Below are 25517 nucleotides of genomic sequence, written 5' to 3'. Positions count from 1 at the left end.
ATTTCTCGTGAATTTAAAACAGCAGGGAATCCTGGTATCTTTCACAGAGAGAGAGGAGACGAGGAGAGTTCCTGGGGCTCCCTTGCTCCCGGAGCTCTTCCAGGGTGAGGAGCAGCGTGTCCACCTCACAGCACAGCTGGGAAAGCAGCAGCTGCTCCCCGGCTATGGCACCTCGGTTCCCTGCTCTCCACAGCCCTCCCAGTCTGGCCCTGATGCTCCTCCACACCCAATGTCTTCAGCCTGAAGAGTTCAGAATTTAGGAGTTAAGAATTCATTCAGTCTGAATGGTGGAATTGAGCATGTGGAGTCATGATTAGCTCCTGCAGCAGGGAATTCTTTGGCTGCAGGAAACATCCCTCTGGAGGCAGGCTAAGCTAACCTGGGCAGGGAGGGACCAAATCCCTGCTCTGCAGCTGATGTGTCCCAGCCCTGCCTGGCAGGGGCTGAGGCTTCCCCTGAGGCCGCACAAATGCCAGCTGGGTCTGCTCCAGCCCTTGGCACTTGTCAGCCTGGGCCAGGGGCTGGCTGCTCCTGGCAGGCTGGAGCTCTCCATATCCAAACTGCAGTGCTTGTTTGGAGGCTGTGGAGCAGGATTTGTGTGTCCACATGCCAAGGGAAAAGCAATCCAGGCCCCTGCTCTGGCTGGGTGTTGAATGTCCTCTGCCAAAGCCCAGAGCTCTGTTCCTGTCAGGTGTGGGATGTCCCCTGCCAAGAAAGCTGCAGCCAGGCACTGTTCCTGCTTTGCTTTCTCTGCTGGGGAGGTGTCCAAGGAAGGCCAGGTTGGACGGTGCTTGGAGCAGCCTGGGACAGTGGAAGGTGTCCCTGTCCTGGAATGGGGCAGCCACTGCTGCTCTGGGAATTCCATTCTCACAAATCTCCCAGGGAATAATTCCTTCCCAATATCTCATCTGTCTCTGTCCTCTGGCAGTGGGAAGCCATTCCCCCTAGACCTGTCCCTCCAGGCTCTCATCCAAAGCCCCTCTCCTGCTTTTTTACATGAATGCATATCTGTCACAGTTTACTACATTATTAAGAGCAATCGCCACTATAACTAAGGGTCAGAGGTCTGCAACAGACAAGTGTTGACTGTGAGCCCCCCGAAACACAGCTGTGTGGAATTTGGACGTAATTCGATCATCTGACTCCAGAAGAAAGGTTCCACTTTCACATTCTGATGCAGCAAAACGCCTGATTTCTCGGAATTAGCTCACTGCCTCTGGAAGCCGCACCCAGTGGAGAGCCAGGGCTGCATAAAGAGGGGCTGTGCTGGACTTGTCCCAGTGCAGGAGCTGCGGGACACGGCGGGAGAAGGTCGGGCCCTGGGGATGAGCTGTGGGCTGGGAGCCGGGAGCAGCAGGGAGCGGGATCTTGTTGCTCTCCTGCCTCCTGTTGCGTGTGTTTGCCACGGCTGCGGAGATGGCAGGGCAGGAGCAGAGGGCTCTGAGGGCAGCGGGCGGGCGCTGTCTGCTCCGAGCCAGGGCTGCAGGAAGCCGCCTTTGCTGGCAGCCGCTTTGGGGGAGCTCGGGGGAGCCGTGTGCGCTGCGGGGGCTGAGCTGGGAGGGGGCCGGGCTCAGAGCTGGGGCCGGATGGCTGCGCTCCCCGCATGGCAGAGCCATGGCACTGATGCCGGGGGGGCTCCTGGCCCCCGAGCCGCTCCTTCGGGAGCAGGGCAGCTCCGTGCCCATCAGGGGCACGCACGGCACATGGTGCTCTGGCCCCAGCCCAGAGTCACTTCTTCCTTCTCCTCGCCATGCACGGAGGGTGGCATTCTCCTCTCTCCCAGTGGGAGCGGCACCACCCGGAGCGCTCTGCTCCCTGGGGACAGCCCCACAAAGGTGTCCGTGTTCCCAGAGCCCCTTTCCCGGGGGCAGGGCTGGGGAAAACACTCTCGGGGGGCCGTTCCCATCAAACGGGCTGCAGGCATTGCCACGGCAGCTCCTGCTGCCAGCCTTGCTGCTTCCCTCCTTTGCTTCCAAGGCTGAACTGGATGCCGAGTTGTGCCCTGAATGTGCTTAGTGCCTCTCTGCGGGCACTGACACGGTCGCTGGGGCTTTTTCCCTGTTCCTGCAGCAATGGGAAGCCGTGCAGGGACTGCCAAGGGTGCCTGGGGGCAGGTTCAGGCTGTGGCTGGGCTGGAGTTCATGTTGTCCAGGGCAGCCTCTGGCTCCTGAGACTGAAGCAGCGCTGGCAGTGCTGCAGTGGGAGAGAATTTAGGAGGGGACAGGGCTGGGACAAGTGGCTCAAGTGGACAAGGTGCAGCAGTGACCCTGAGGCAGCAGTTCCCTTCCTGAGCAGCTGTCCCACACTGGGGCTCTGCTGGCCAGGGAGCAGCTGGACATGTGCCCAGCGAGGGCACTTGGTGCCCAAAGTCCCTGCTGTGCTCTGCCAGCACGCCCAGCTTTCCTCTGCTGCTGCACTGCCCTTCTCTCGAGCCAGTGGCTTTTCCTGTTCTGCTGTCCCCAGGGGAGGAGAAGGGTTGGCCTCCAGTGCTGCCTGCAATGAATCTGCCGTGCTCATGGGTTGCCTTCTCCTGACTGGCTGCTCTTCTCCTTTAGGATTTTGGGCCTTTCCTTCCTGCTGCTCTCCCTCCTGAGCTCTCCAGTGGTTCCCATCTTCTTCTGCACAGCCTGCCGTGTGCCCCAGGCCTGCCCCTGCTGCTGTGCTGTGTCCCCTGAGCTGGGACCCTGGGCTGCCGGTGTCTGCTGGAAGCCAAGGCTGGGAGAACGGGAGCATCTGCTGTGAGGTGAGTGAGGGGAATCAGAGCGCACAGCCCATGCTCAGATTGCCCAAATCTGCAGAGATTCCCGAGGGAAAGCTGCCCCTGATGGCTCTGGGAGGATTCAGGACCCCTCAGATCTCTAGGTGATCCCAAGTCCCTGGGACTGATACCTCTGCTGCTAAGAATGTTGTGGCCTTGGTGGGACAGATGCTGAATGCTCAGAAGGATTTTTTGCTAGGAATAATTCTCTCCAGTTTCCAAGTGAACTGAGACTGGGACAAATTTAAGGTTTGTGTGACACAGTCAAAAGTCCCAAAGGTTTAAAGGCAGGTGCCCAGTTGAAGTTTTGCAGGCACTTTTCCTACTGTCACCAGAGATTTTAAGCTCAGTGGTGTAGGAGACTGTAGGAGGCGACGGTGGGCAGGACAGAGAGATCTCTTTAGGCAGGTTTTGGAACGCGAGGTTTATTGCAAAAGGGCGTGGGTCAAAGGGCCCTGCCTGAGGTGCCAGTCACAGCTCCGAGCAGGGCAGTGAGAGAGTGGGGGGTAGTAAGAGTTTAGAGGGCTAAGGGAAGTAAGAGGTAAGAGAGACAGCTAAGAGGAAAAGCTGAGTCACGAGAGCCAGTTTCCCGTTACAATACCATAAATCTTCTTCTGTGTTGAATATTCTAATTTCCACTAGCCAATCTAATACAAGATACAAATCCTATTGCATTTACATACAACCTATAATAATCATTACATTACTATTGTGTGTTACACTTTAAACCCTAAAAACTGCTCTTTGGACCCCTTCTGCCAAGCTAGCAGGGTCTTCTCTGACCTTTGGACCAGCTTGTAAGCAGAAGGAATTGTTTAATCAAGAGGGGATTGCTTTCAGCTGGCCATCCTATTGTCTTCTAGTTATTTAGTAGCTAAGGTTTGGTATTTCAAAGATGGCTTTCATTTCAATCTCATTTATGGTTTCCATATTCTCAAAATCTTTTGCCATGCATTCATATTTATAAGGTTTTCCTGATTCATCCTTCCCAGCACAGTGGCTCCACTGTGGCTTTGGCTGAGATGGCCGCTAATGGTCACCTGCCTGATGAGACCCTCTGTGCTAAAGAGCAGCAGACGACGGAGGGCACCTCTCTGAGTTTGCTCCCAAAGTCTGCAGTCTCTCCTGAAGGGCCACCAGGATGCTCCAGGCACAGCTGTGGGCAGGGACGAGGTGGATTTTCTCCCCCGAGTGTGCCAGGAAGCAGCTCATGGGAAGAGGTGTGAGTGGGGTGTCAAGATCTGCTCAACCTGAGAAGGAGTCATGAGGGTTCATTCGACCCCAGGGTGCAAAAGACAAACAATAAGGGACTCAAGTTTTCTTATGCAGCTTGTAACAATGCAGTTTATTGAGTGCCACCAGCTTATTTTACAATAGAGGATAGAAAGAGAGAGAGAGAATAGGGAAATGAAGTAAAAGGGGGAGAGAGATTGGGAGAGAGAGAGGGAGGATGGGGGAATAGCTACCAACAGATGGGACGTCATCCTCAGGTCATCTGTCGATGTCTTCCATCCATGGGGAGAAAGAGATCTCAGAGAGTCTCTTCAGAAAGTAATCATTTTATAGTCCGTTTCCAAGGCCAGTAGCCTGTGGCCAAAAGATGGGGAGATTTATGGACTATTGTGTTCAGAGGCCCGTGGGTTCAAGAACCAGGTGCAGGAACAGGACACTATAACCAGTACTCTGATGGAGAGCAGGGTACCATGGCAAAGCACCAAGCGCACCTGCACACAGTCCCTTGGCAAACACCCACCTTGGCCAGGCCCGGCAACTCCTGTCCAAAGGGAGTGGTGGGGTCTCAGGGTCTCAGGGTCTCAGTCTCTGATGATGGTCGTGAGACAGATCAGGGAATCTTTGGACTGACCCTTACACCACCCCGTGACTCACGATCATTGTCAGGAGCGCTCCTTCGTGGTGTTGTTCCCAAGTCTTCAGGACTTGTCCAAGTTGGTAGCACATCATGGAAGAACTGAGACAGGAAGGTGGACAGAATAGAAAAGTAGGAAAAAGATAAGGGAAAGAAAAAGAGAAAAAGGAAACTAACAAATAATCAATTTTCAATTAAAATATACATTCATTTTTTCATTACAAAGAAGTAATCCCTTTCAATTCAAAATATAATACAATCAAAAATAATCAATTTTAATCAATATTAGAAATGCAGCACAACTGAAATAAGCAATTTTAATTCATGTTCAAAAGGAAAGGCAATTAAAATAAGTAATTTTAATTGAAAACATATTTTATTTTATTTAAAATCATACAGTTCCCCTTGCGTCAATAACCTTAGGGATGTCACCAGTGACTGATTTGTGTATATCCAACGTAGATGTCAATTGTATCAACTGTTTCATCATTCTCCAATTCATGATGTAGAGGATTGCTGATAAAACAAAACCAATCAAAACCAAAATCAAGACAACAATGTTGGGATGACACAATTTGTTTAGGACACCTGTAGCAGTAGGTGACAACCCAAAGAGAGTATCCCACCACCTGTATTCAGCAACCCTTTTTACTCTTTGTAGAACATGATGTATTTGTTTCACATTGTGATGAACAGTTATTAAGGTTTTTTGTCAGTTTTTCTTAATCCTTCCCAAAATTTCAATTAAGTCTTGGTGAAGCAACGCTTGCTTTACCAGAGAGAGGTTCATCCCAATGGGAGTAGGCAGTAGATGGTGGATCAGTGTGTAATTGGACTGTAGAAGGTGATGAGAGGTAACTGGGGGCTACAAAAGAAAAATCACATCCTGCAATTTTAGTGACACAAAGGTTTGAATGATTTTTTGTATTTACTGCTAAATTCTCTATGAAAACACTATCACAAGCAGTTCTTAAGCATGCACACCCATTACCTATATATACCAGTACTGTCTCAAGGAATCTCGTTTGGAGGATTTTCAAAGTTGCATCATTCTCTTCTGTGTCTAAGCAAATATCTTGAGCTCTGATTGTGTTACTTTCACAGATAAACCCTTGTTGTTCCCGGACAATACAAGTTTCCAAATTAACAATTTGCCACTTCCCACCAATTTGACGGGCCCATTCTCTGTGCCTAAAGGATAGAGAACAGCTCCGTCGTGATACAGCCCTAATGCAATGACAGGGAATATTGAATGCACTGAAGCATTGTGTATCGTCAGTGCAAAGGCTGTGGCTTTGTTTGTGCTGGAGTCATAGGTAAAATTTACCAGGTTCCACCAGGATTGGAATTCTGGCACTATCCCAGATTATTCTCCAAATTTCAGTAGGAAAATTATCTTCGTCACCTCCTCTTGTAATAGAGGCAACAACTGATTGCATCCACAATTGAGCCTGCACACAACTAAGAGCTAAAGAATTGTTATAGCAAATTTATCCATCAGTATTTCTGAATCAATGCTATTCAAAATTCCCAATCCTGTTCCCACAACACCGGTTATGTCTCTTATTATTTATTTCTTAAAAGAACTATTGACAATTTGTCTTGTTTGAAAAGTTATGCCAAATTAAACAATTTTAGTTACAGTAATTTCACTATTCTAAGCTGCACCATTTTGACTAAAATTTTGGTCCGAACCCGAAGTGCGGCTTATAATCAGGTGCGGCTTATGTATGGACAAAGAACGAAAAGTTGCTGTTTTAGTTTGGAGGACAGGTGTCTGCTGAGAAAGGCAGGAGCTTCTTTTTGAAATTGAGAATGTAAACCCCCTCCCTCCAAATTATTATAAAATTGAAATCAAAGGGTTTTCAGGCAAAGATATGGGAATTAGGAATAACTGTTCTTTACTAGGGAAATTAAAATAGAAATACAGTACTACAAAGGAACAAGTTCCAAGCCCTTAAAAGTCAGAGTACAACCTGACACCCTGTCAGGCAGGGTGTTGGCAGCAGTCCCATTCCATGGTGGCTGCATCCTCCTGCAGTGACAGATGTGGCTCAGTTGGAGCAGTGCTCCTGTACAAGGTGCAGTTTCCCTCCCAAGCTCCAGTGGTGATGTGGAGCAATCCTGTTTCCCTCTGGAGTCCAGTGGAGAAAGGGGCTACCTTAGTGTCCCAAAACCTCTGTTTTTATCTTGGTAAGAAATGTTGGGCTCTTCCCCCTGGCTGGAGCAACTTCCAATGGGATGCAGTAATTTTATCAGTCACACAGTGGGATTCAATGGCCATTAGCAGAAAATGACTGGCTGGAGGAAGGATGGGTTGTGAAAAGATAAAGAACAATGCCCCACCTGGTTTCAATGGATGACCCATTAGCAAATTATCTCCCACGGAGATGAGGATCACGTCCCCCACCCTCAACAGATGGTGATAGAACAGATACCTTTTATCACACTCTGTATTGTAATGTGCGGCTTATAATCGTGAAATTACTGTACATATGGTCCAATTTCAAAAATTTTCAGGTTCAGTGTAAACGGTGGTTGGGTGTTACGTGTTACAACATTAACATCAAGTTATCCCTGGTATTTTGTATTATTTTTACCACACATGATTTTATGGGAAAAATTGTACAACAATTAAGTTAAACCAACAATTCCGATTTTAGATTTCAGAGTATAGAACACGGCTGTGAGGTCCTGTGCCATAACTGTATACAGGTTCGATGAGGGATTCAGCAATTAAACATCCTGCGGCGTTCTTCTGTGAAAAGTAAACACAACAGAATCTGCCACAAAGCGGCAGGGGGTTAAAATGATGGAACTATTCAGCATGTAACGTGGACCGAAATTTTGTTGACTGGAAGCCACTCTGTACCTCCTTTAAACACAGCACAAGAGTCAGTATAGATGGAAACAAGAGAGGCAATCCGTGCCTCAGGTTGGAAAACACCCCAAACAGCTCTCAGCACACTCCAAACTACTATTAGCTCCCCATGTCTTATCATTCTTTTCTTAAACCAAGAATTTGCTGTTTGTTTGGGGGAGAAAGGAGAGGCTGCTGTGATGACTGAGGCAGGTTTGTTTTGGCTGCCAGCCAAGCTCTCAGTTTCTTGAATTGTCAGATTTTTTACAGCTCCTTCTGTCCCTGAGAAGGTGTTACAGTAATGCTCTATCAGGTCATACCACTTCCTAACTGAGGAGCTCTGGGCCACCCCATCAGGGGAGAGGGTACCAGTGGTGGCTGTCTTCAATGCCTTCAGTTTCTGAGAAGGTTTGTGAGTTTTCTCTGGGGTAATTTGCAAATTAAGGCTTTCCAAATGGGAGATTATTTTTTGTTCAGTACCCCCACTACTTCTATTTCACCTCCTCCCACAGGAAAACCATTAATAAATTGATAAACAGCCACGTTGTCAGGTTTGGGTTTTTGCACTGGCCATATAGGAGAAGGAGTATTAGTTATTGGAAATCCTGTATAACAGGTTTGATCCCTTCTTTGGCACCAGAGGGGAGAGGGCATTGTTTTACATTTACAGGTAATTGCACAGGTGATTTATAGCCAGCAGTGAATTTTATTTCAAGCATCATTTGCAAGCAGGCAGCTTTGTGAAAGTTTTCTATGAGTTGGTTGGGGGTACCAATTAAAGCTACAGGGTCTTTCCTTTCCAAGGGGTTGAGCCCCCCTGCCCAATAAGCTGTGTGCTGAGTTAGTGACCATGAGCTGTGTTTGTCTCCCATTGTTACGGAAACCCCATGTCCCCAGTACCCACTAGTTACTTGTTCTGACAGTTCAGTAGCAGTGAACAGGATTTCTTTAGTGGTTACTTGTGGGTTAAAAGCCTCAACATCAATCCAACTGAATTCTGGTTTAATTATGGGTTTTAAGCTAGGGCAGCAATGTTCCCCACGATTTCTCATCAGAGTTAGTTCTTTTTTGAGTATTTATTTGATTAATTTCCTTCTCCTCTGTTTCTTTTGGTGAGTCAGAGTGTTTTAATGTTTGGGGATGTTCTTGTCTTAGGGAGGCTTTTAAAAAATTATTTTCATCCCTTAAAACCTGAATCTTATTCCTTTCTTCATCTAATTGTTTTTGCAAAATTTCCACTAAATTTTGTAGAGAGTCAATAATTGTTTTTTCCTCACTTCTTCGCCTAGAGCGAGTTTCTATAGCTGCTGTAAGGCAGGCTCCTAAAACTGAACAGAGAGTGGTCTTATTTTGGCCAAATTTGAATTTTGTTTCATGTTGCAAAGAACATATTCTATCAATCACATTTTCTAGATTAAACCAGTGATTGTGTGCCCATTCTTTCCCCCACTTTAGATGGTTTGGCATTACATTTAGCTAGCAAAGCGTAAAATGCAGCTTTATATTTTGTACTATGATTTTCACTTATTTTACGAGTTAGAGATGTAAAACTACTATAGAGAAGCTTAATAACTTAAGTCACACACACAGCCTTCACTGTGTTAAGCCCCTTACTTCCCTGAGTACGAGAAAAAGGAACAGAAGTTACACACGCATACGAGCTACGCAGGATGCACCCTTTCTTCAAGGAAAGTCAATACAACACATGCAACAAAAAAAAAAAAAACCTGCACAACTAATCTCTCACCCCAAGAAGAATAATTTGTGCAGCACACTTCCTCACTTCAAGGAAGGTCAAAAGACAACACAAACATAAATCTTGCACAGCTAAATCCTCACCCTGAGACGAATAGCCAGTGCAGCGCCCTTCCTGGCTTCAAGGAAGGTCAATAGACAACACAAATACAATCTTGCACCACTAAACCCTCACCCTGAGTGGAATGGTTAGTGCAGCACCCTTCCTAGCTTCAAGGAAGGCAAATAGACAACACAAACACTCATACACAACCTGTGCAGAACCTGCCCCACTTACTTTAGCAGGGAGTTAATATTACACTCAAACAAGAATAGAGGAGGAGAATGACACAGTCGTACCGTTTGCACCAAGAGGTCTTTTGTGAATTTCTGCAGACAGAGCCCTCAAACGAGTGTAGGGATGCTTTGTTCACCTAGGTGTGTGCAGTCTGCGGGAAATCTGAAATGCCCCCCTTGCTTTCTAGACAAGCTCAACCCTTTTGAGGTGGGCAGCTAGGTGCGGCTGGAGCAAGACATCCTTCCCCTGTTACAGCCTGCACACAACCAGCAACCCTTCTGTCTGTCAGAAAATCCTGCCGACTACGCCATTTAAAATGTCATGATCTTTACAACCTGAGCGAGGGTCGTGATGGTTCTTTTGACCACAGGGTGCAAAGGACAACAGCAAGAGACTGAGGTTTTGTTCAGCAACAAGCAACAAAGCAGTTTATTGAGGGCCAACGATTCAGTTTTGGGGTAATGGTGAGAGGGTGAGAGATAAAGATGATGAAGTAGAGAAAGAGAGAGAGAGAGAGCGAGAATGGGGGAATAGCTAATAATAGATGGGACATCCTCAGATCATCTGTTGACGTCTTCCATCCGTGGGGAGAAAGAAGTCTCAAAGTCTCTTTGGAGAGTACAGTAATTTCATGAGTATGAGGCGCACCCTTTTGACTGAAATTTTGGTCTGAACCCGGAAGTGCACCTTATAATCTGGTGCACCTTATATATTGGGCAAAGTTGGGAAATTTGCCAATCCAGAAGTGCGAGCAGCGAGATGAGCCACGAGGGAGAGGCAGCCCCACAGCAGGGCTGAGCCGCGAGGGAGAGGCGGCCCCACAGCAGGGCTGAGCCACGAGGGAGAGGCAGCCCCACAGCAGGGCTGAGCCACGAGGGAGAGGCTTCCCCGCAGCAGGGCTGAGTCGTGAGGGAGGGGTGGCCCTGCAGCAGCGCTGAGCCGCGAGGGGGAACGGCACTGTGGCAGGGCTGAGCTGCGCCAGCCAGCGCCGGGGGCGGGCAGGAGTGCTGGGGCCTGTGGCACGGGGAGGGCGCCTGGGGTTGCGTTTAAAGGCTACGCCGATCTGTAAAAAACGTTTCCAAATTGAGCACCTGCCAGTAAACCCTGAGATCACGCAATTCCGTTACTAATTCGTTATTTTGTTGTGCGCGGCCCGGCTCCTCGCTTAAAAAAAAAAAAGTTTGCCTTATAGTACGGTGTACATTATGTATGGTCAAAGTTCGGAAATTTGCCGACACCCAGAAGTGCGCCTTATAATCTGGTGCGCCTTATAGTCGTGAAATTACTGTAATAATTTTATAGTCATTTTCCAGGGTGAGTGGCTGCTGATCAAAAGGGGGGCAGATTTATGGACTATTGTGTTCAAGAGCCCGTGGCTTCAAAAATCAGGTGCAGGACAGAACACTACAACTAGTGCTCAGGTGGAGAGCAGTGTACCATGGAAGCAGCACTGGCAAGCACAACTGTACACAGTCCCTTGGCAAGCATCCACCTTAGGTAGGCCAGCAGCTCATGCTCAAAGTGAGAGGTAGGGTCCAGGGGTCTCAGGGTCTCAGAGTCTGATGATGATTGTGAGGCAGATCAGGTAATCTTCGGAACGACCCTTACAAGGGTTCAGGAGCCCGCAGATCTCTAGGTGAGTCCAAGCCCCTGGGATCAATAGCTGTGCTGGTAAGGGTGTTGTGGCCTTGGTGGAATGGATACTGAATTCTCAGAATGATTTTTTGTAAGGAATAAATCTCTCCAGTATCCAAGTGAACAGAGACTGATACAAATTTCAGGGTTGTGTGACTCCTGAGATTTTTGCCCAGTTGAAGGTTTGCAGGTACTTTTCCTCCTGTCACCAGAGATTTTAAACTCTGTGGCTCTACAGTGGCTTTTGCTCAGAGGGCCACCAATGGTCACTTGGCTGACAAGACCCTCTGTGCTAACAAGCAGCAGATGACAGAGGGCACCTCTCTGAGCTGGCTCCCAAAGTCTCCAGTCTCTCCTGAAGGGCCACCAGGATGCCCCAGGCACAGCTGTGGGCAGGGACAAGGTGGATTTTGCCCCCTGAGTGTGCCAGGAAACAGCTCCTGGGAAGAGGCATGAGTGGGGTGAGGGAGGGGCTGTGCTGGCAGCTGGAGCAGGAGCACAGGTCAGAGCCCGTGTGGCCGTGCTGGGCAGGAGGGAGTGTGTCTGGGGAGTGTGGGGTGCCATGGGGGAGTGGAGTGTGTGAGCACTGCCTCCGGGTGCTGGGAGCAGCAGGCTGGGCCAGGCAGAGAGCAGGGCAGCCGTGGGGCTGGGCAGAGGGTGCAGGATGCAGGCAGGGCTGTTGGGTGGGCAGAGGGGCTGTGCCAGTGCTCCAGGGAGCCAGGAATGCCCCTGGGTGTGTGCACTTGTGGATTGAGGAGTTCAGCTGGGAGGATGTGGGTGATGGAGAAGGCAGCACATTGTAGAGGGCAGGTTGTGGGGCTGAGTGAGGGAGTGTGTGTGCGCGTGTGTGTGTGTCTGTGTACCTGTCTCTGTGTCTATGTGTGTCCCTGTCTGTGATGTCTCTGGGACACACACTCAGCTTCAGGGTTCATCCTGCAAACAGGAAAGCAGCAGGCACATCCAGGCTGCTGGGAAGGACACCCTGGCTCTTGTGCCATCCCAGGCCGGGCTCCAGCAGCCGGGTGGGAGCAACCCCAGGGCTGCAGCTGCTGCAGAGCCTCTGCCAGGAGGCCGGGGCCTCTGACAACACCTCAGGGAAAGTCTCTTTGCTTCCTCCACAGCCATGGCTTCACAAAAGTACACACAAGAGGGAGATGCAAAGGCACAGCTCCTGGCAGAGGCATTTCAGAAGGAAGGATTGGATGCTGGATACTGGCTGCCCAAAGTGTCAGAGATCCTGGGAATTGAGTGCAGAGAAGCCCTGCAACATCTGGAATATGAAGACTACCTCAAACTGGAGTGTGAGGTACGGCACCCCTGGGAGAAAAAGGCACTCCAGAAACTCCTGAAAATAACAGATGACAAAAAACCCTCTAAAGAGGTGCAGAAGGACAAGACAAAGCAAAGGAAAGAAGTGGCCAAACAAGTCCTGAATGATCTGACAGAAATGCTAAACAGCCACAGCCAGGATGCACTGAGAGAGAAAACGGAGTCTCTGTGGCAAGCCATGGAGATTCCCAAAGAGTTCTGGCCATCACCAAAGGAACCCTTGGCAGATATGCTGGAGAGCATCCATAAGCAGCTGGAGCAGCAGCAGGAGTTGTCTGCAGGCAGGAGGGAGAACATCCCTGACACCGAGGTGCTGAGGCAGGCGTCAGGGGGACTGGCCCTGCAGGGCATCTACAGAACCAGCAGAGCTGCAGATGTGCTGGCAACGCGAGAGCAGCTCCTCAGGGTCCCTGAGGGATTCCAGCTCGCCGATCTGGAGCACGGATCAATTCTTGAGAGGAGGGAGTTCTCCTCCTCTGCAGCAGAATCCACTTTCACCAAGTCCATGGAGCAGCTGGGGTTCAGCATGAGCGTTTCTTCCGAATTTGCATTCTGGGGGGTGAATCTGGCATCGGGTGTAGATCACAGCATCTCCTCACAGTCACAGGACACCCACCAGTCCCACTCTGAGCAGAGCTACTTCTGCACCACCATGTTCCAGTACATCCCCCTGGCCTCCTGCTACTTCCAAAGGCATCAGCTTCGCCTCTCGGATGCGGCTCTTCGAGAGCTGCAAGACATGGAGCAAATTTTGGGGGCCACTGGGAAAGAGGACAACCCCATCTTTGTGAAGAAGTGTGAGAGCTTCTTCAGCAGGTTTGGGTCCCACATAAACCAGGGTCCCCTCCACTTTGGGGGAATATTCTGGTGGAAGGCGTCCACAGAAGGATTCCAGGAGGACCAGTGGGAAGAGGTGAAGCGACAAACGTCTGAAGCACTGAACAGCTTTGTTGGGGCCAGCTGGGGTGGCACTGTGGCCAGTGTAGGAGGGAACCTGGATGTTTCCAAATCCATCTCACAGGCTTCTGTCCAGGGAAGAGGTGCAGAGAGATCCCATTCAGCCATTCAGCTCCATGTCGTCAACACAGGGGGACCATCAGACACAGCTTCTCTTCCTCAGTGGAAAACGGGGCTCATGTCTGATAACACAACGTGGTGCGTTATTGACCGCGGCTTTGAGCTGATCCCAGTGTGGGACGTCATTCTGTGCAATCACTGCGGGGATTTTGAGTCTGTTGGTCAGATGTGCAGAGCCCTCAGGGATGCGTACAAAGCGCTGACGAATGAGAGCATTGGCACTGTTTTTGGAGAGGAACTGGGCAGTGCAGTGCAAGAGGCCAGAGATTTCATAGAGACTGTGAAGGCCTGGGAGGTGACGGCAGATGTGCAGAAGCTGCTCATGCTGATGGAGCTGAAAGATGATCTGAATGCAAAAACCAGGAACCACAGTGTGTGGATCAACGTGTGCCTGTCCCACAAAGCCCTGCAGGACTTCCTGGTGAACACCGTGCGGAGCTGCCAGGAGTCACCTCCAGAAAACACCCCCTCTATCAAGGAAAAATTGAGAAGCCTCCTGGATCCTCATATCTACTCTGTCAAGGACTTCTCTGCGGCTTCCTTCATTATGCAATGGATCTTCCAGACTGAGCCGCTGCTTCCCAGATCTCCCAAAATCTCTGACCTTGAAGAACTCATCAAAACACTGCAGCAAATGAAGGAGCACATCTATGCTGTCACCTACGCACCAGGAAGCTCTGCTTCTGCTGTTCATGAAGCAAAGATAAAAGCCACCCTGACCAGCAGCCTCGCCATTTATTCCTTACTCCAGTCTCTCCAGGAACGGGCTGAGAAGGACATGGAACTGTTGGTGCTCTTGATTGTGACCAGCACAGGGTACCAGGTAGAAAGCAGCACATTCCAACACCTCCTTGGACACCCAGAAATTCAGTACATGGCCAAGGAAATGGAAGCGGCACATGAGGAGTACGTGAACCTGAAGTAGCAGGATGCCGACAGAGCTGAGGCCTCCCTTCTGCTGTTGGGTCTGACTGTGACACCAGAAAGTCAAAAGCTGTCCCCTGAGCAGAAGAGGGAGCGTTTAGTTTTCATGGAAGATCACATGAAAGGCTTGTGGTCCACCCGGATAAAGAATCTCCTCCAAAAGCACAGTGCAGGCACAGACTGGGAGAGGCTGGAACAGGACTTGCATTCATTGATCAGTGGGTGCTTGGATGACAAATGGGATGAACATAGGATGCAGAAAATATGCACAGACCTGGAAGACACTTTCATAACACCTCAGTCACCCAGTGAATCCCAATCCAAGTCAGACAGTAGCCAATCCAAAGCAGATGAAGCAACTGCAAGCCAGGAGTTCCTCCAGTTGCTCAAACGCCTTGGACTTGAAAGTCACTATCCAAGAAAAATGGGGATGGGAGATTTCCACACCATCAGCAAGACATCTCTGCAGGACAGCCAGCCCAGGAAGGACAAGGAACTGCCATTATACTTCTTACAAAAGCTGTTAACTGTGGATTACCAGGTGAGGTACCTGACTTGCTGGGATGACAGCAACACAAAATCTGCAGCAGAGCCGCGAAACACAGTGAAAGATTACCAAGACTCAGTCTCCTTTAAACAGTATTTTTATGATTTGAAGAAAGCAGTTACTGAACGTACAAACAGGGACGGCCATGTGCACCCCATGGACCTGCAGATGGCCATTTTCCACTGTGCTGATGACTTCCTGAGACAGACCCTTGCAACCAAGCTGGCGTTCTGCCAACTGGCGCTGCCTCTGCTGCTGCCCAACCCGGGCACTTCACACATTGAGTTCCCACTCTACACGTTCAGTCAAATCCAAAGGAGCTGGAAAGAAGTGGAGAAATCAGGAAAGCAGGCCCAAACAAAGAGTTACAACAACAAACTCCTCTTCCAGGCACAGACTCCCATCGTGTCCTTCATCCGCATTGGCAGCTCAGCCTCCTCTTCCAAGTCTCAGCTCCTGAACGCTCTGCTGAGCAAACGCAAACACGACACTTTCTTCCACCGCCACTGCAGAGGCAGCACCAGAGAGCGCTTGCTGATGGAAGGGGTGGTGGAGATTGCCTGGTACTGCCCCCATGGAAGCCCTGATGACACCTTTGAGAGCTGCGTGGCTTTCTGTAACCTGCATGGAGACGCCAGGGATTACGGAGCACAGCTGCAGTTCCTGCAGGACATCTCTGCTGTCAACGTGGCTCTTGTGTCTGATTTGGAGAAAATGGACAACAGGGGGGAAAAGCTTCTGCAGGACCTGTGGCAGTCACAAAGGCCTTTGGTTTGTCTTCTCACGGAAGAAGAGAACATTGAAACTGCACAATCCGGCAAAACCATAACAATAGGGATCAGTAAAAGAAATGAAGCAGAACTGATGGACCAGCTGACCAAAATTATCAGGAATCTCCTGGAAGGGTCTAACCCATGTTTCAGCCTGGATGCCTGTGCGGACAAAGCTCGCCAGCATGGATTTGTGGTGGATGCAGACCGATCCGCGTGTGTGACAGCCAAAGCAAAGGCAAAGGAGCTGGTGGACCTTCTGAAGAAAGAGAAGCTATCTGAGATCAAATCCCAGCTGCTGCCACTTCAAGGAAAACTGTGGTACCAGTGGTGCAAAAAGGACAAAGAACTCACTCGCCTGCAGGAGAAGGGGAACAAGAGCATTGAGCATCATCGCAGCCAAATTGAAAGTGAGAAGAAAGCAATAAGAAGAAAACAACTTGACCGAGCTTTCCCTCTCAACACACTGATGAAATCATTCCTTGGCTTTCTCCAGGTCCTGCCAGCAGATACCAAGAAGTATTTCCTGCAGTGGATGAAGGTCTTTATGGATGAGCTGTCCTGTGGTCGCCTTGGAGAACTGAGGAGAGACTATCACAACTTATGGACTGAAATCCAGTCACGAAAAAAAACCAAGAAAAAACCTAGTGTGAATGATCCATTGCAGAGTCACTTGGATACTGTCTCTAATGAAATCAACGATTCATCCATTGGCCTGGAGCACCTTCTGAGGGAAGCAGGGCAGATTTATGAAGCTCTGGAATTACTGAACTGCAAGAAAGAAAATTTTGCCAAACTGCCAGAAATTGCAGCAGAGCTGATGGTTTCAGGCTATCCTGTGGAGCTGATGGATGGGGACGCTTCTTACCTGCCCCTGCGCTGGGTGGGAGCAATCTTTGACAGCTTAATTGAGAGGCTGGGGGACAAACGAGTGTTTGTGCTCTCCGTGCTCGGCATCCAGAGCACAGGCAAGTCCACCCTGCTGAATGCCATGTTTGGTCTGCAGTTCAACGTCAGCGCGGGGAGATGCACCCGCGGAGCCTTCATGCAGCTCATCCCAGTGGCCCAGGAGCTGCAGCAAGACTTGGGCTTTGAATATGTGCTGGTGATTGACACAGAGGGACTTCGTGCCATTGAGATGGCCAATAAACAGTCCCTGAACCATGACAATGAGCTGGCCACCTTTGTCATTGGTGTTGGCAACTTGACTGTGATCAATATCTTTGGAGAAAATCCATCAGAAATGCAAGATGTTCTCCAGATCGCTGTGCAGGCTTTCCTGAGGATGAAGAAAGTCAATCTTTCTCCAAGCTGCATCTTTGTGCACCAAAACGTGGGAGAAGCAACTGCCAAGGAGCAGAACATGGAAGGACAAAGGCGTTTGCAGGAAAAGCTGGATGAAATGACTGTGGTAGCTGCCCAGCAGGAATTCTGTGATGTCTCCTCCTTCAGCGATGTCATTGGCTTTGATGTGAACACCCACATTCACTACTTTGCTCACCTGTGGGAAGGAAATCCCCCAATGGCACCACCCAACCCCACCTACAGCCACAACGTCCACCAACTCAAGAGCAAAATCCTCCAGGCTGCCAAGCAGCAGTCACAGCGCAGCATTTTGAGGCTCTCGAGCCTGAAAGATCGTATTGGTGACCTCTGGAATGCTTTGCTGAATGAAAACTTTGTTTTCAGCTTCAAGAATTCCCTGCAGATTGCTGCATACAGGAAACTGGAAAGTGCCTATAGTCAGTGGACCTGGAGGCTGAGGAGTCACTTCTTAGATGTACAGATGAGACTGAATAACAAAATTCGGAATGGGGACTTGCAGAATGTCACCAGAAAATACCTTGAAGGGCTGGTGCAAGAGACAAGTGATGCCATTGAGAAAGAAGTGGAAAAGTATTTCAGGGAAGACAAAGATCATGAGACACTTGGGCAGTGGAAATCAAGCACAGAGCTGAAGCTGAAAGAACTAAAAGAGACTCTTCTTCATGAAGCGAAAAAGAAATGTGAGAATCTTATTGAGCTACAGAAGGAGCAGAGGAAACTGGATGAAAGGAAGTTGGAATATGAAGCCAAGCTCCTGAGAAGGAGTAGGGAACTGGCTGTGACTCTGAAAGGGAAGAGCCTCAGTGAGAGAGAACTGAAGGACAACTTCACTCTTGTCTGGAACAGTTGGATTGCTGAAGTCTCTCGTGCTGCTCCTCCACCGGAACGGGTGGATATCGATGCAGATATTGAAGATGTCCTCCTGGAGCACTTTAAGGAGCCAGGTTTCCCTGCACAGGTCAGGTCGTATCCCAAAGACACAGGATTTGATTTTGTCTTGCAGAAACACATCTCGAAGAAAAAGTGGTCAAGGTATTTCCCAGTTTTATGGAGCATTTCCAGTGCTGATGAGATCAAGTTTCATCACATCACAGATGACATCATAGCATGTGTGAAGGCAAATATTGATAAGAAGGAACAGGAGAAACAGGATTACAGTCGAAATTTTATTCATGAAATACTCAATGAAGTACAGAAAGGAGTTAACTCTGTCCCCAGCAATTCAAAATGGACTTTTAACAGAGAGTACATCAAAGATTTGTCTGTGTATCTGTGCAAAATGGCAGCAGAAAGGTTTAAAGCCATGCATGAAGCATTCCAAAAGGCAAATGACCCAGCTGTGTACCTGAGCAGCAAGAGAGAAGATTTCTTCCAATGTTTCCAGATTTCCTGCCAAGGAGCCACGTCAATCACAACTTTTGCTGTTTTCCTTTGTGACAAGATTGAACCAGCTCTTAGCCGGGCAGTCTTTGAGAGGACGGCTAGAGACATTGCTGAGGACATGAAGAGCAAATTCCCAGACTTCAGGGGCAACAGAGCCAATCTAGAAGTTTGTATCCTGAGATATCTGGCAGAACAAGAAAATTTCGAGTATTTCAAGCAGTACCTTACCTCTCCAAAAGAGTTTTTTCAGAGTTACATTGAGACACAAGTTAAGAGTCATTGTTTAGATGGGAGTAGGAGGCTCAGGATGTTTTTAGAGTCTTCCCTTGAATCTCTCTATGGAAACATCCTGTCAGCTGTTTCTTTATCAACCCAAATTGTCAAAGACAAAAAAGACAGAGAAGACCAAACCTCTCTTTGGCTGGACGAATTTTGCAGGCAACTGGCAGAGGTGATCAACTTGCCCAGAAGTGAGCTGAAGGGCATTGAGCACCAGGAGGTCACAGACATTGAGTTCCTGAGCAGTGCCATGGCAGAAGCTCTGGTTGACCTGAGGAACAGGCTCATGAAATTATTGGCTGATGCTGACATGAGCTCATTTCCAAGGCAGCCTCACACCATCCTGGCAGAGCATTTCTCAGGGTGCTGGGAGCAGTGTCCCTTTTGTGGGGCTGTCTGCACAAACACCATACAGAACCATGATGGAGACCATCAGCTGGTCTTCCATCGCCCAGAAGCTTTGAAGGGATTCAGACGGTTCAAGAGGTTAAATGATAGATGGTATGATACACAGGAACTTGTTATTGATATTTGTTCCAGCCGTGTTGCAAGTGACTGCAGATTCAGAGTTGATAGTGATCACCCATTCATACCTTACAAAAAATACCGTGATGCTGGACCTCCTTATTCCATTTGGAGAATTCTTCCTGATTCATCCATGCAGGCATACTGGAAATGGTTTGTGTCTCATTTCAGGACAGAGCTGGAAACTTTCTGCAGAGGGAAATTTCAGGGAAGTGGAGAAATCCCTGAGGCGTGGCAGAGAATTTCCAAGCAGGAAGCACTGTCTGAGCTGAACAGGCTTTAGGCCACATCCATGAGAAGGAAGAATCACAGTGGCTTTGCAGTTTAGGAGAATTTTGTACCAGGCTCTCCACAAAACATAGTAACAGTGACGACATTCTCAAGCCCAGTGAAGACAATGGTATCCAATTGTTCCCAAATTTGGTGAAATAAGGCACATTACCGTGGCCATTGCTCTGCACATCCCTCGCTTCACGAGAAAGCCAGAGTCCTCCTGTCTTCTTGCCATAAACATTTCCCTCAGCTTTGTCCTAGAGCCAAACCAAATCCCTCCTTGGGGTGATCAGCCTTGTGGCCAAGCCTGAGCCCAAGGGCCAGGGCAAGGGCAAAGGCAGCACTCAAAGCGCCCCTTGGCTCAGCTGCTGAAAGACATGAAGGGATTGCTGGAGTGTGAAAACAGAGGGCTCTCTGAGTCCCTCAGAGAGAGAACAGTATGTAGGAATTGAACTAAAATTTTTAGAAAAAGTAAAGGATATTAAGCCACAAAGGCATGAAGTAGAGGTGTAAGTTTTAGTTCTAAGTAAGAAAAAGTATTATTAAGTTGCATAGATATGAAGTAGGAGTATAAATCTTAGTTTTTAAGTAAGTAGAAAAATGCTTTAAGTGCCTTTAAAGAGCAAATGCCTTTGAATCTGATGCAAAAAACAAGCTTCAAAAATAAGTTTCAGAAAGCTCAAAAATATAGTTTTAGACATAATAAAAACATAGTAAGAATATTGTTTACGTTTTCAGATAGTACAGGTAAGGATATAGGTACAAATTTTACACGGACTTTGATATTATAAAACCACAATTCTAATAGATTTACAAAAAATACTTCAAGTTTGTATTTTTAGCTCATTAGGTAATTTGGAAATAAAAATCTGTGCACTGGGGAGAGACTTGCCTCCCTTGCTCTCTCTCTTCCTCCACCATCATCATCATCACTACCACCACATGAAAGAAGAAGAGGAAGAAGTAGAGGAGAACAGAAGAACAACCAGAGAGTTTTTGCCTTTACTCAGGACTCTGTATTAGACTGCAGCTTCTGTCCCTGGTTGAAGCTCAGTACCAGGCCACAGCTTCTACCTCTACCCAGGATTCTGCACCAGAGAACTGCTGCTCCTGCCTCTGCCCAGGACTGTGCACCAGAGAGCTGCTTCTGCTTTAACAGGGACTCTGTGCTGAAAGCTTTAACACAGACTTTATAGCTTTAGACTCTTGTATTTGAGACTGAAGTGCTTCTGTAATAAAAACCTTGACAGCAACCAACACCTGCTCTGCTCTTTTGAACATACAAACCCATAACAATGGCAGCAAGGGACAGTGCCCCAGAGGCAGTTTTCCTGCAGCAAGGAGGTGTCCTGCTCAGAGAAAGGGCTGTGGCACCTGAGGCCAGCTCCATGCTGGCTGCAAGCTGGGCTGCTTGGCTTTTGGCTGTCATCCTTCCCTCCCTCACTGCAGCCTCCTGGATCAACTGAGGCTGTTCTCCCAGCAGGAGCTGTTGTGCCTCAGGGCTCAGGAAAGCAGCTTCACTGTCTGCAGGGAGAGCACAGAGGGCAGGAAGCCCCAAACCACAACACAGCGGAGCTGTTGGAGCGGAGCGGCAGGACCGGGGGTGCTGTGGGCGGCTCGGGGCACAGCCCGGCCGCGCTGCAGCCGCAGCTCTCGGCACTGGGGGGGTCCGGGTGCCGCTGCTGAAGATCTCGGCACCGCTGCTGCTGCTGCTCGGCTGCCTGCAGTCCGCAGCTGCGAGCGGAGCCGTCGGCAGCGGGCAGGAGGCGAGCGGGGGGAAGGAAGGGGCGAGCATTGCGGCCAGGGCAGCCGGCAAGGTGCTCGCCGCCGGGCACAGCGTCTGCTCGCCCGCGCCTGCTGCCGCGGAGCCGCCGAGGGTGGCGGGGCCGCCAAGGGCGGGGGAATCCCGGGACACAGGGGAGGAACCGACGCAGAGAAACTGGCAACAGCTCTGGCACAGGGACACAGGAGGTCGGGACAAGTCCGGGCATCCAGAGCCGCCCTGGGCCAAAGGGCTGCGCCCGCCTGCCGATCTTCCCTGAGCCGGGAAAGCGGGCTTGGAACACGGGGGGAAGGAGGGAAAGGGCTTTGGAACTGGGGACCCCATCCCCAAAGCGATCCCCAAACACTCCCCGATTTTTAGACTCACTTAACAATAACGTGAAACAAAGGAAAACCTTAGAGACAGAAAAAAACCCTGGAGCTTGGACAGAATGAATTTTGCTTACCTCTTGGTGCCAAAAAGAATTTATATGAACAGAGTCCCAGGTAGAATCAGGAAAATGCTTAAAAATCTGAAGACTAAAAAACTTAAGATAGTCGCTTAAAAGATTTTCCCAGAAAACTTGAAATCTCCCTTATAAAGGATTCCAAAAACTTTGTAATATAAGCCCCTCTCAGGAGGAGTAAACCTAGGGTTCCCATCCAGGCGATCCCACTCCCTTCCTCTGAAAAGCAAAGCAGAAGACCCGAATAGAATTCAGTGCACAGAAAACCCCAAATCAGCCAACTCACCATCTCTCTCCGGCAGCGCTGGGGCCCACAGGCTCTCAGGAAATCTGCTGGCAGGTGCTCAGCCCCATCGGCCGCTCCTCAGAGATCCTCTGCTCATCTCCCAGGGCAGCCCAGGCTCCCGGGCTCTCCTCACATCGCCTCTGCTCAAACGCACAGGGCTCTCCTCGCACAAGCAGCGGCCCAAAGGCGGCTGAGTCCTGCAGCCCCTGCAGCAGCCGCTCTCTCCAGGGACTCCCTGGCTACAAGTCCCAGCGCTTCGGGGGCCACTTGCCGCACTCCGGGGCTCCGCTGCTCTTCTTGCCGGGCTGCCGCCACCTTCCTGCACAGGCGTCCAGCAGGGGATGTCCCCAGGGCCACAGGCACGGCCCTCAGCGGCGAGTGACTCCAGCTCTGCTCATTGCCAGCTCTCCTGGGCACTCACTCTTCGGCCACACGGGGATAAAGGACACGAGCCTCCCACAGCGTTCCACAGAGAGCAAAGCCTTTATGATAGGAGACCACTCTGGGAAGGGTGCCAGGGTGACACCTGCCCGAACTTGGAAAAAACAGGGATTTCTATGGGAAAGGCAGGGGGAGGGGCAGAGCAGCAGGGCAAATAGTCTGAGGGCTCAGGAACCAAAGGCAGGGCTGGAGAGCAGCGGATTGCAGGCTATTAGCACAGACAAACAGAGCACGGTGGGGGCACTTTCTTCTGCACAGCAACTGCTGGGGACTCGCTGGGAGGTAAATCTGTGGAGAGAATTGTAACTGCTTCTGGCCCCCAGGCCTTGGCCCTGCAGGGAGTGCAGGGAGTTCCTGTGCTGAGGGATTATTGCCCTGCACACCTTGGGACTGCTGAGCCATGCTGGGAACATCTGTAAAACGAGTTTACCTTTTCTTTTTGTGTAGAAGATGAGAAAAATAAATCACACTTTGTAAAGCAGCCCAGAAGTCCTGTCTCTCTGCTTCATTCAGAAAAAAGAAAAAATCCCCATAAGTAGATCCTGGGAGCAACAAGCCCACACTTCAAAGATGTGACATGGGACCAATAAATCCACAGGTAAGAAACCTCATTCAAACTGAACTCATAATCTCTGTATCATATTATCTGCAAAGGGCCTTTGCAAGTAAAATGACAGAAAACAAGTTACATTGTTTTAATCAAAAAGAAACGGGGAATTGTCACAGCACAAGCTGGCTTGTAGCTAGGCAATTAATTCAGCCATAGATAAGAAATGCAATTTAATTAGCCTGCTTCAATAACAACGCCACTTGGTGAACAATGATAAGATATATTCAAACCCAAACAGAGATTTCACCCAACTACATTTCATCCTAAGCTGCAGACACCTCACTGGTCAGAGAGCTGAGCAGCCTGAACTCCCAACCAATCATCTGTCATGAGCAGGGAAATTTCAACGCTCTATTTAAGAAGGGTTAAGAAGAATAAAGAGGATTTTGTCACACGGATCACAGAGGGTCCTGTCTTTGTCTCCAACCATGACCCCAGTTAATGCCACAGGGGCCCAGGTGTGCCCAGGTGGGCAGGAGGCCAGTGGCCCCTGGGCTGTGCCAGCTCTGGGGTGGCAGCAGGGCCAGGGCAGGGCCTGTCCCCTGTGCTGGCACTGCTGGGGCACCTCCAGGGCTGGGGGCAGCTCTGGGCCCCTCCTGCCAGGAGAGCCCTGGAGGGGCTGGAGCGTGTCCAGGGAAGGGAACAGAGCTGGGCAAGGGGCTGGAGCCCCAGGAGAGGCTGAGGGAGCTGGGAAAGGGGCTCAGCCTGGACAAAAGGAGCCTCAGGGGGGACCTTGTGGCTCTGCACAACTCCCTGCCAGGAGGGGACAGCCAGGGGGGGTCGGGCTCTGCCGCCAGGGAACAGGGACAGGACAAGGGGAAATGGGCTCAGGCTGGGCCAGGGCAGGCTCAGCTTGGACAGCAGCAGGAATTTCTGCATGGAAAGGGTGCTCAGGCCTTGGCAGGGGCTGGCAGGGAGGTTTGCAGTGCCCATCCCTGCAGGTGTCCAAGGAGGGGCTGGATGTGGCTCTCACTCCTCTGAGTTGGGGAAAAGGTGAGGATGTCCCCTGCCAAGAAAGCTGCAGCCAGGCACTGTTCCTGCTTTGCTTTCTCTGCTGGAGAGGTGTCCAAGGAAGGCCAGGTTGGACGGTGCTTGGAGCAGCCTGGGACAGTGGAAGGTGTCCCTGTCCTGGAATGGGGCAGCCACTGCTGCTCTGGGAATACCTGTCTCACAAATCTCACAGGGAACAATTCTGTCCCAATATCTTATCTACCGCAGAAAGAGAGCAGTGGGAAGCCATTCCCCCTTGTCCTGTCTCCCCAGGAAAATAATTCAATCATCAGACCCAAAAAGAATACTTCCCCTTTCACATTCTGCTGCAGTAAAGCGCCTGATTTCCTGTAATTACCGAGCTGCCTCTGGAACAGGAAAAGCCGCTCCCAGCGGAGAGCCAGGGCTGCATAAAGAGGGGCTGTGCTGGACTTGTCCCGTGCCAGGAGCTGCGGGACACGGCGGGAGAAGGTCGGGCCCTGGGGATGAGCTGTGGGCTGGGAGCCGGGAGCAGCAGGGAGCGGGATCTTGTTGCTCTCCTGCCTCCTGTTGCGTGTGTTTGCCACGGCTGCGGAGATGGCAGGGCAGGAGCAGAGGGCTCTGAGGGCAGCGGGCGGGCGCTGTCTGCTCCGAGCCAGGGCTGCAGGAAGCCGCCTTTGCTGGCAGCCGCTTTGGGGGAGCTCGGGGGAGCCGTGTGCGCTGCGGGGGCTGAGCTGGGAGGGGGCCGGGCTCAGAGCTGGGGCCGGATGGCTGCGCTCCCCGCAGGGCAGAGCCATGGCACTGATGCCGGGGGGGCTCCTGGCCCCCGAGCCGCTCCTTCGGGAGCAGGGCAGCTCCGTGCCCATCAGGGGCACGCACGGCACATCGTGCTCTGGCCCCAGCCCAGAGTCACTTCTTCCTTCTCCTCGCCATGCACGGAGGGTGGCATTCTCCTCTCTCCCAGTGGGAGCGGCACCACCCGGAGCGCTCTGCTCCCTGGGGACAGCCCCACAAAGGTGTCCGTGTTCCCAGAGCCCCTTGCCCGGGGGCAGGGCTGGGGAAAACACTCTCGGGGGGCTCTTCCCATCAGACGGGCTGCAGGCATTGCCACGGCAGCTCCTGCTGCCAGCCTTGCTGCTTCCCTCCTTTGCTTCCAAGGCTGAACTGGATGCCGAGCTGTGCCCTGAATGTGCTTAGTGCCTCTCTGCGGGCACTGACACGGTCGCTGGGGCTTTTTCCCTGTTCCTGCAGCAATGGGAAGCCGTGCAGGGACTGCCAAGGGTGCCTGGGGGCAGGTTCAGGCTGTGGCTGGGCTGGAGTTCATGTTGTCCAGGGCAGCCTCTGGCTCCTGAGACTGAACCAGCACTGGCAGTGCTGCAGTGGGAGAGGATTTGGGAG

The 25517-nt window shown here is 50.5% G+C and overlaps 1 pseudogene; it reads left to right on the top strand.

The window, feature by feature from the left end:
* Nucleotides 1-1631: 1631 nt before the first annotated feature.
* On the top strand, nucleotides 1632-19659 carry LOC116994220 (annotated as a pseudogene).
* Nucleotides 19660-25517: the final 5858 nt, after the last annotated feature.

This window comes from Catharus ustulatus, chromosome 3, assembly GCF_009819885.2.
Source record: "Catharus ustulatus isolate bCatUst1 chromosome 3, bCatUst1.pri.v2, whole genome shotgun sequence".
Taxonomy (NCBI): Eukaryota; Metazoa; Chordata; class Aves; order Passeriformes; family Turdidae; genus Catharus; species Catharus ustulatus.
Note: the sequence above shows the minus strand (reverse complement) of the source record. Positions and strands in the feature narration are given on the sequence as shown.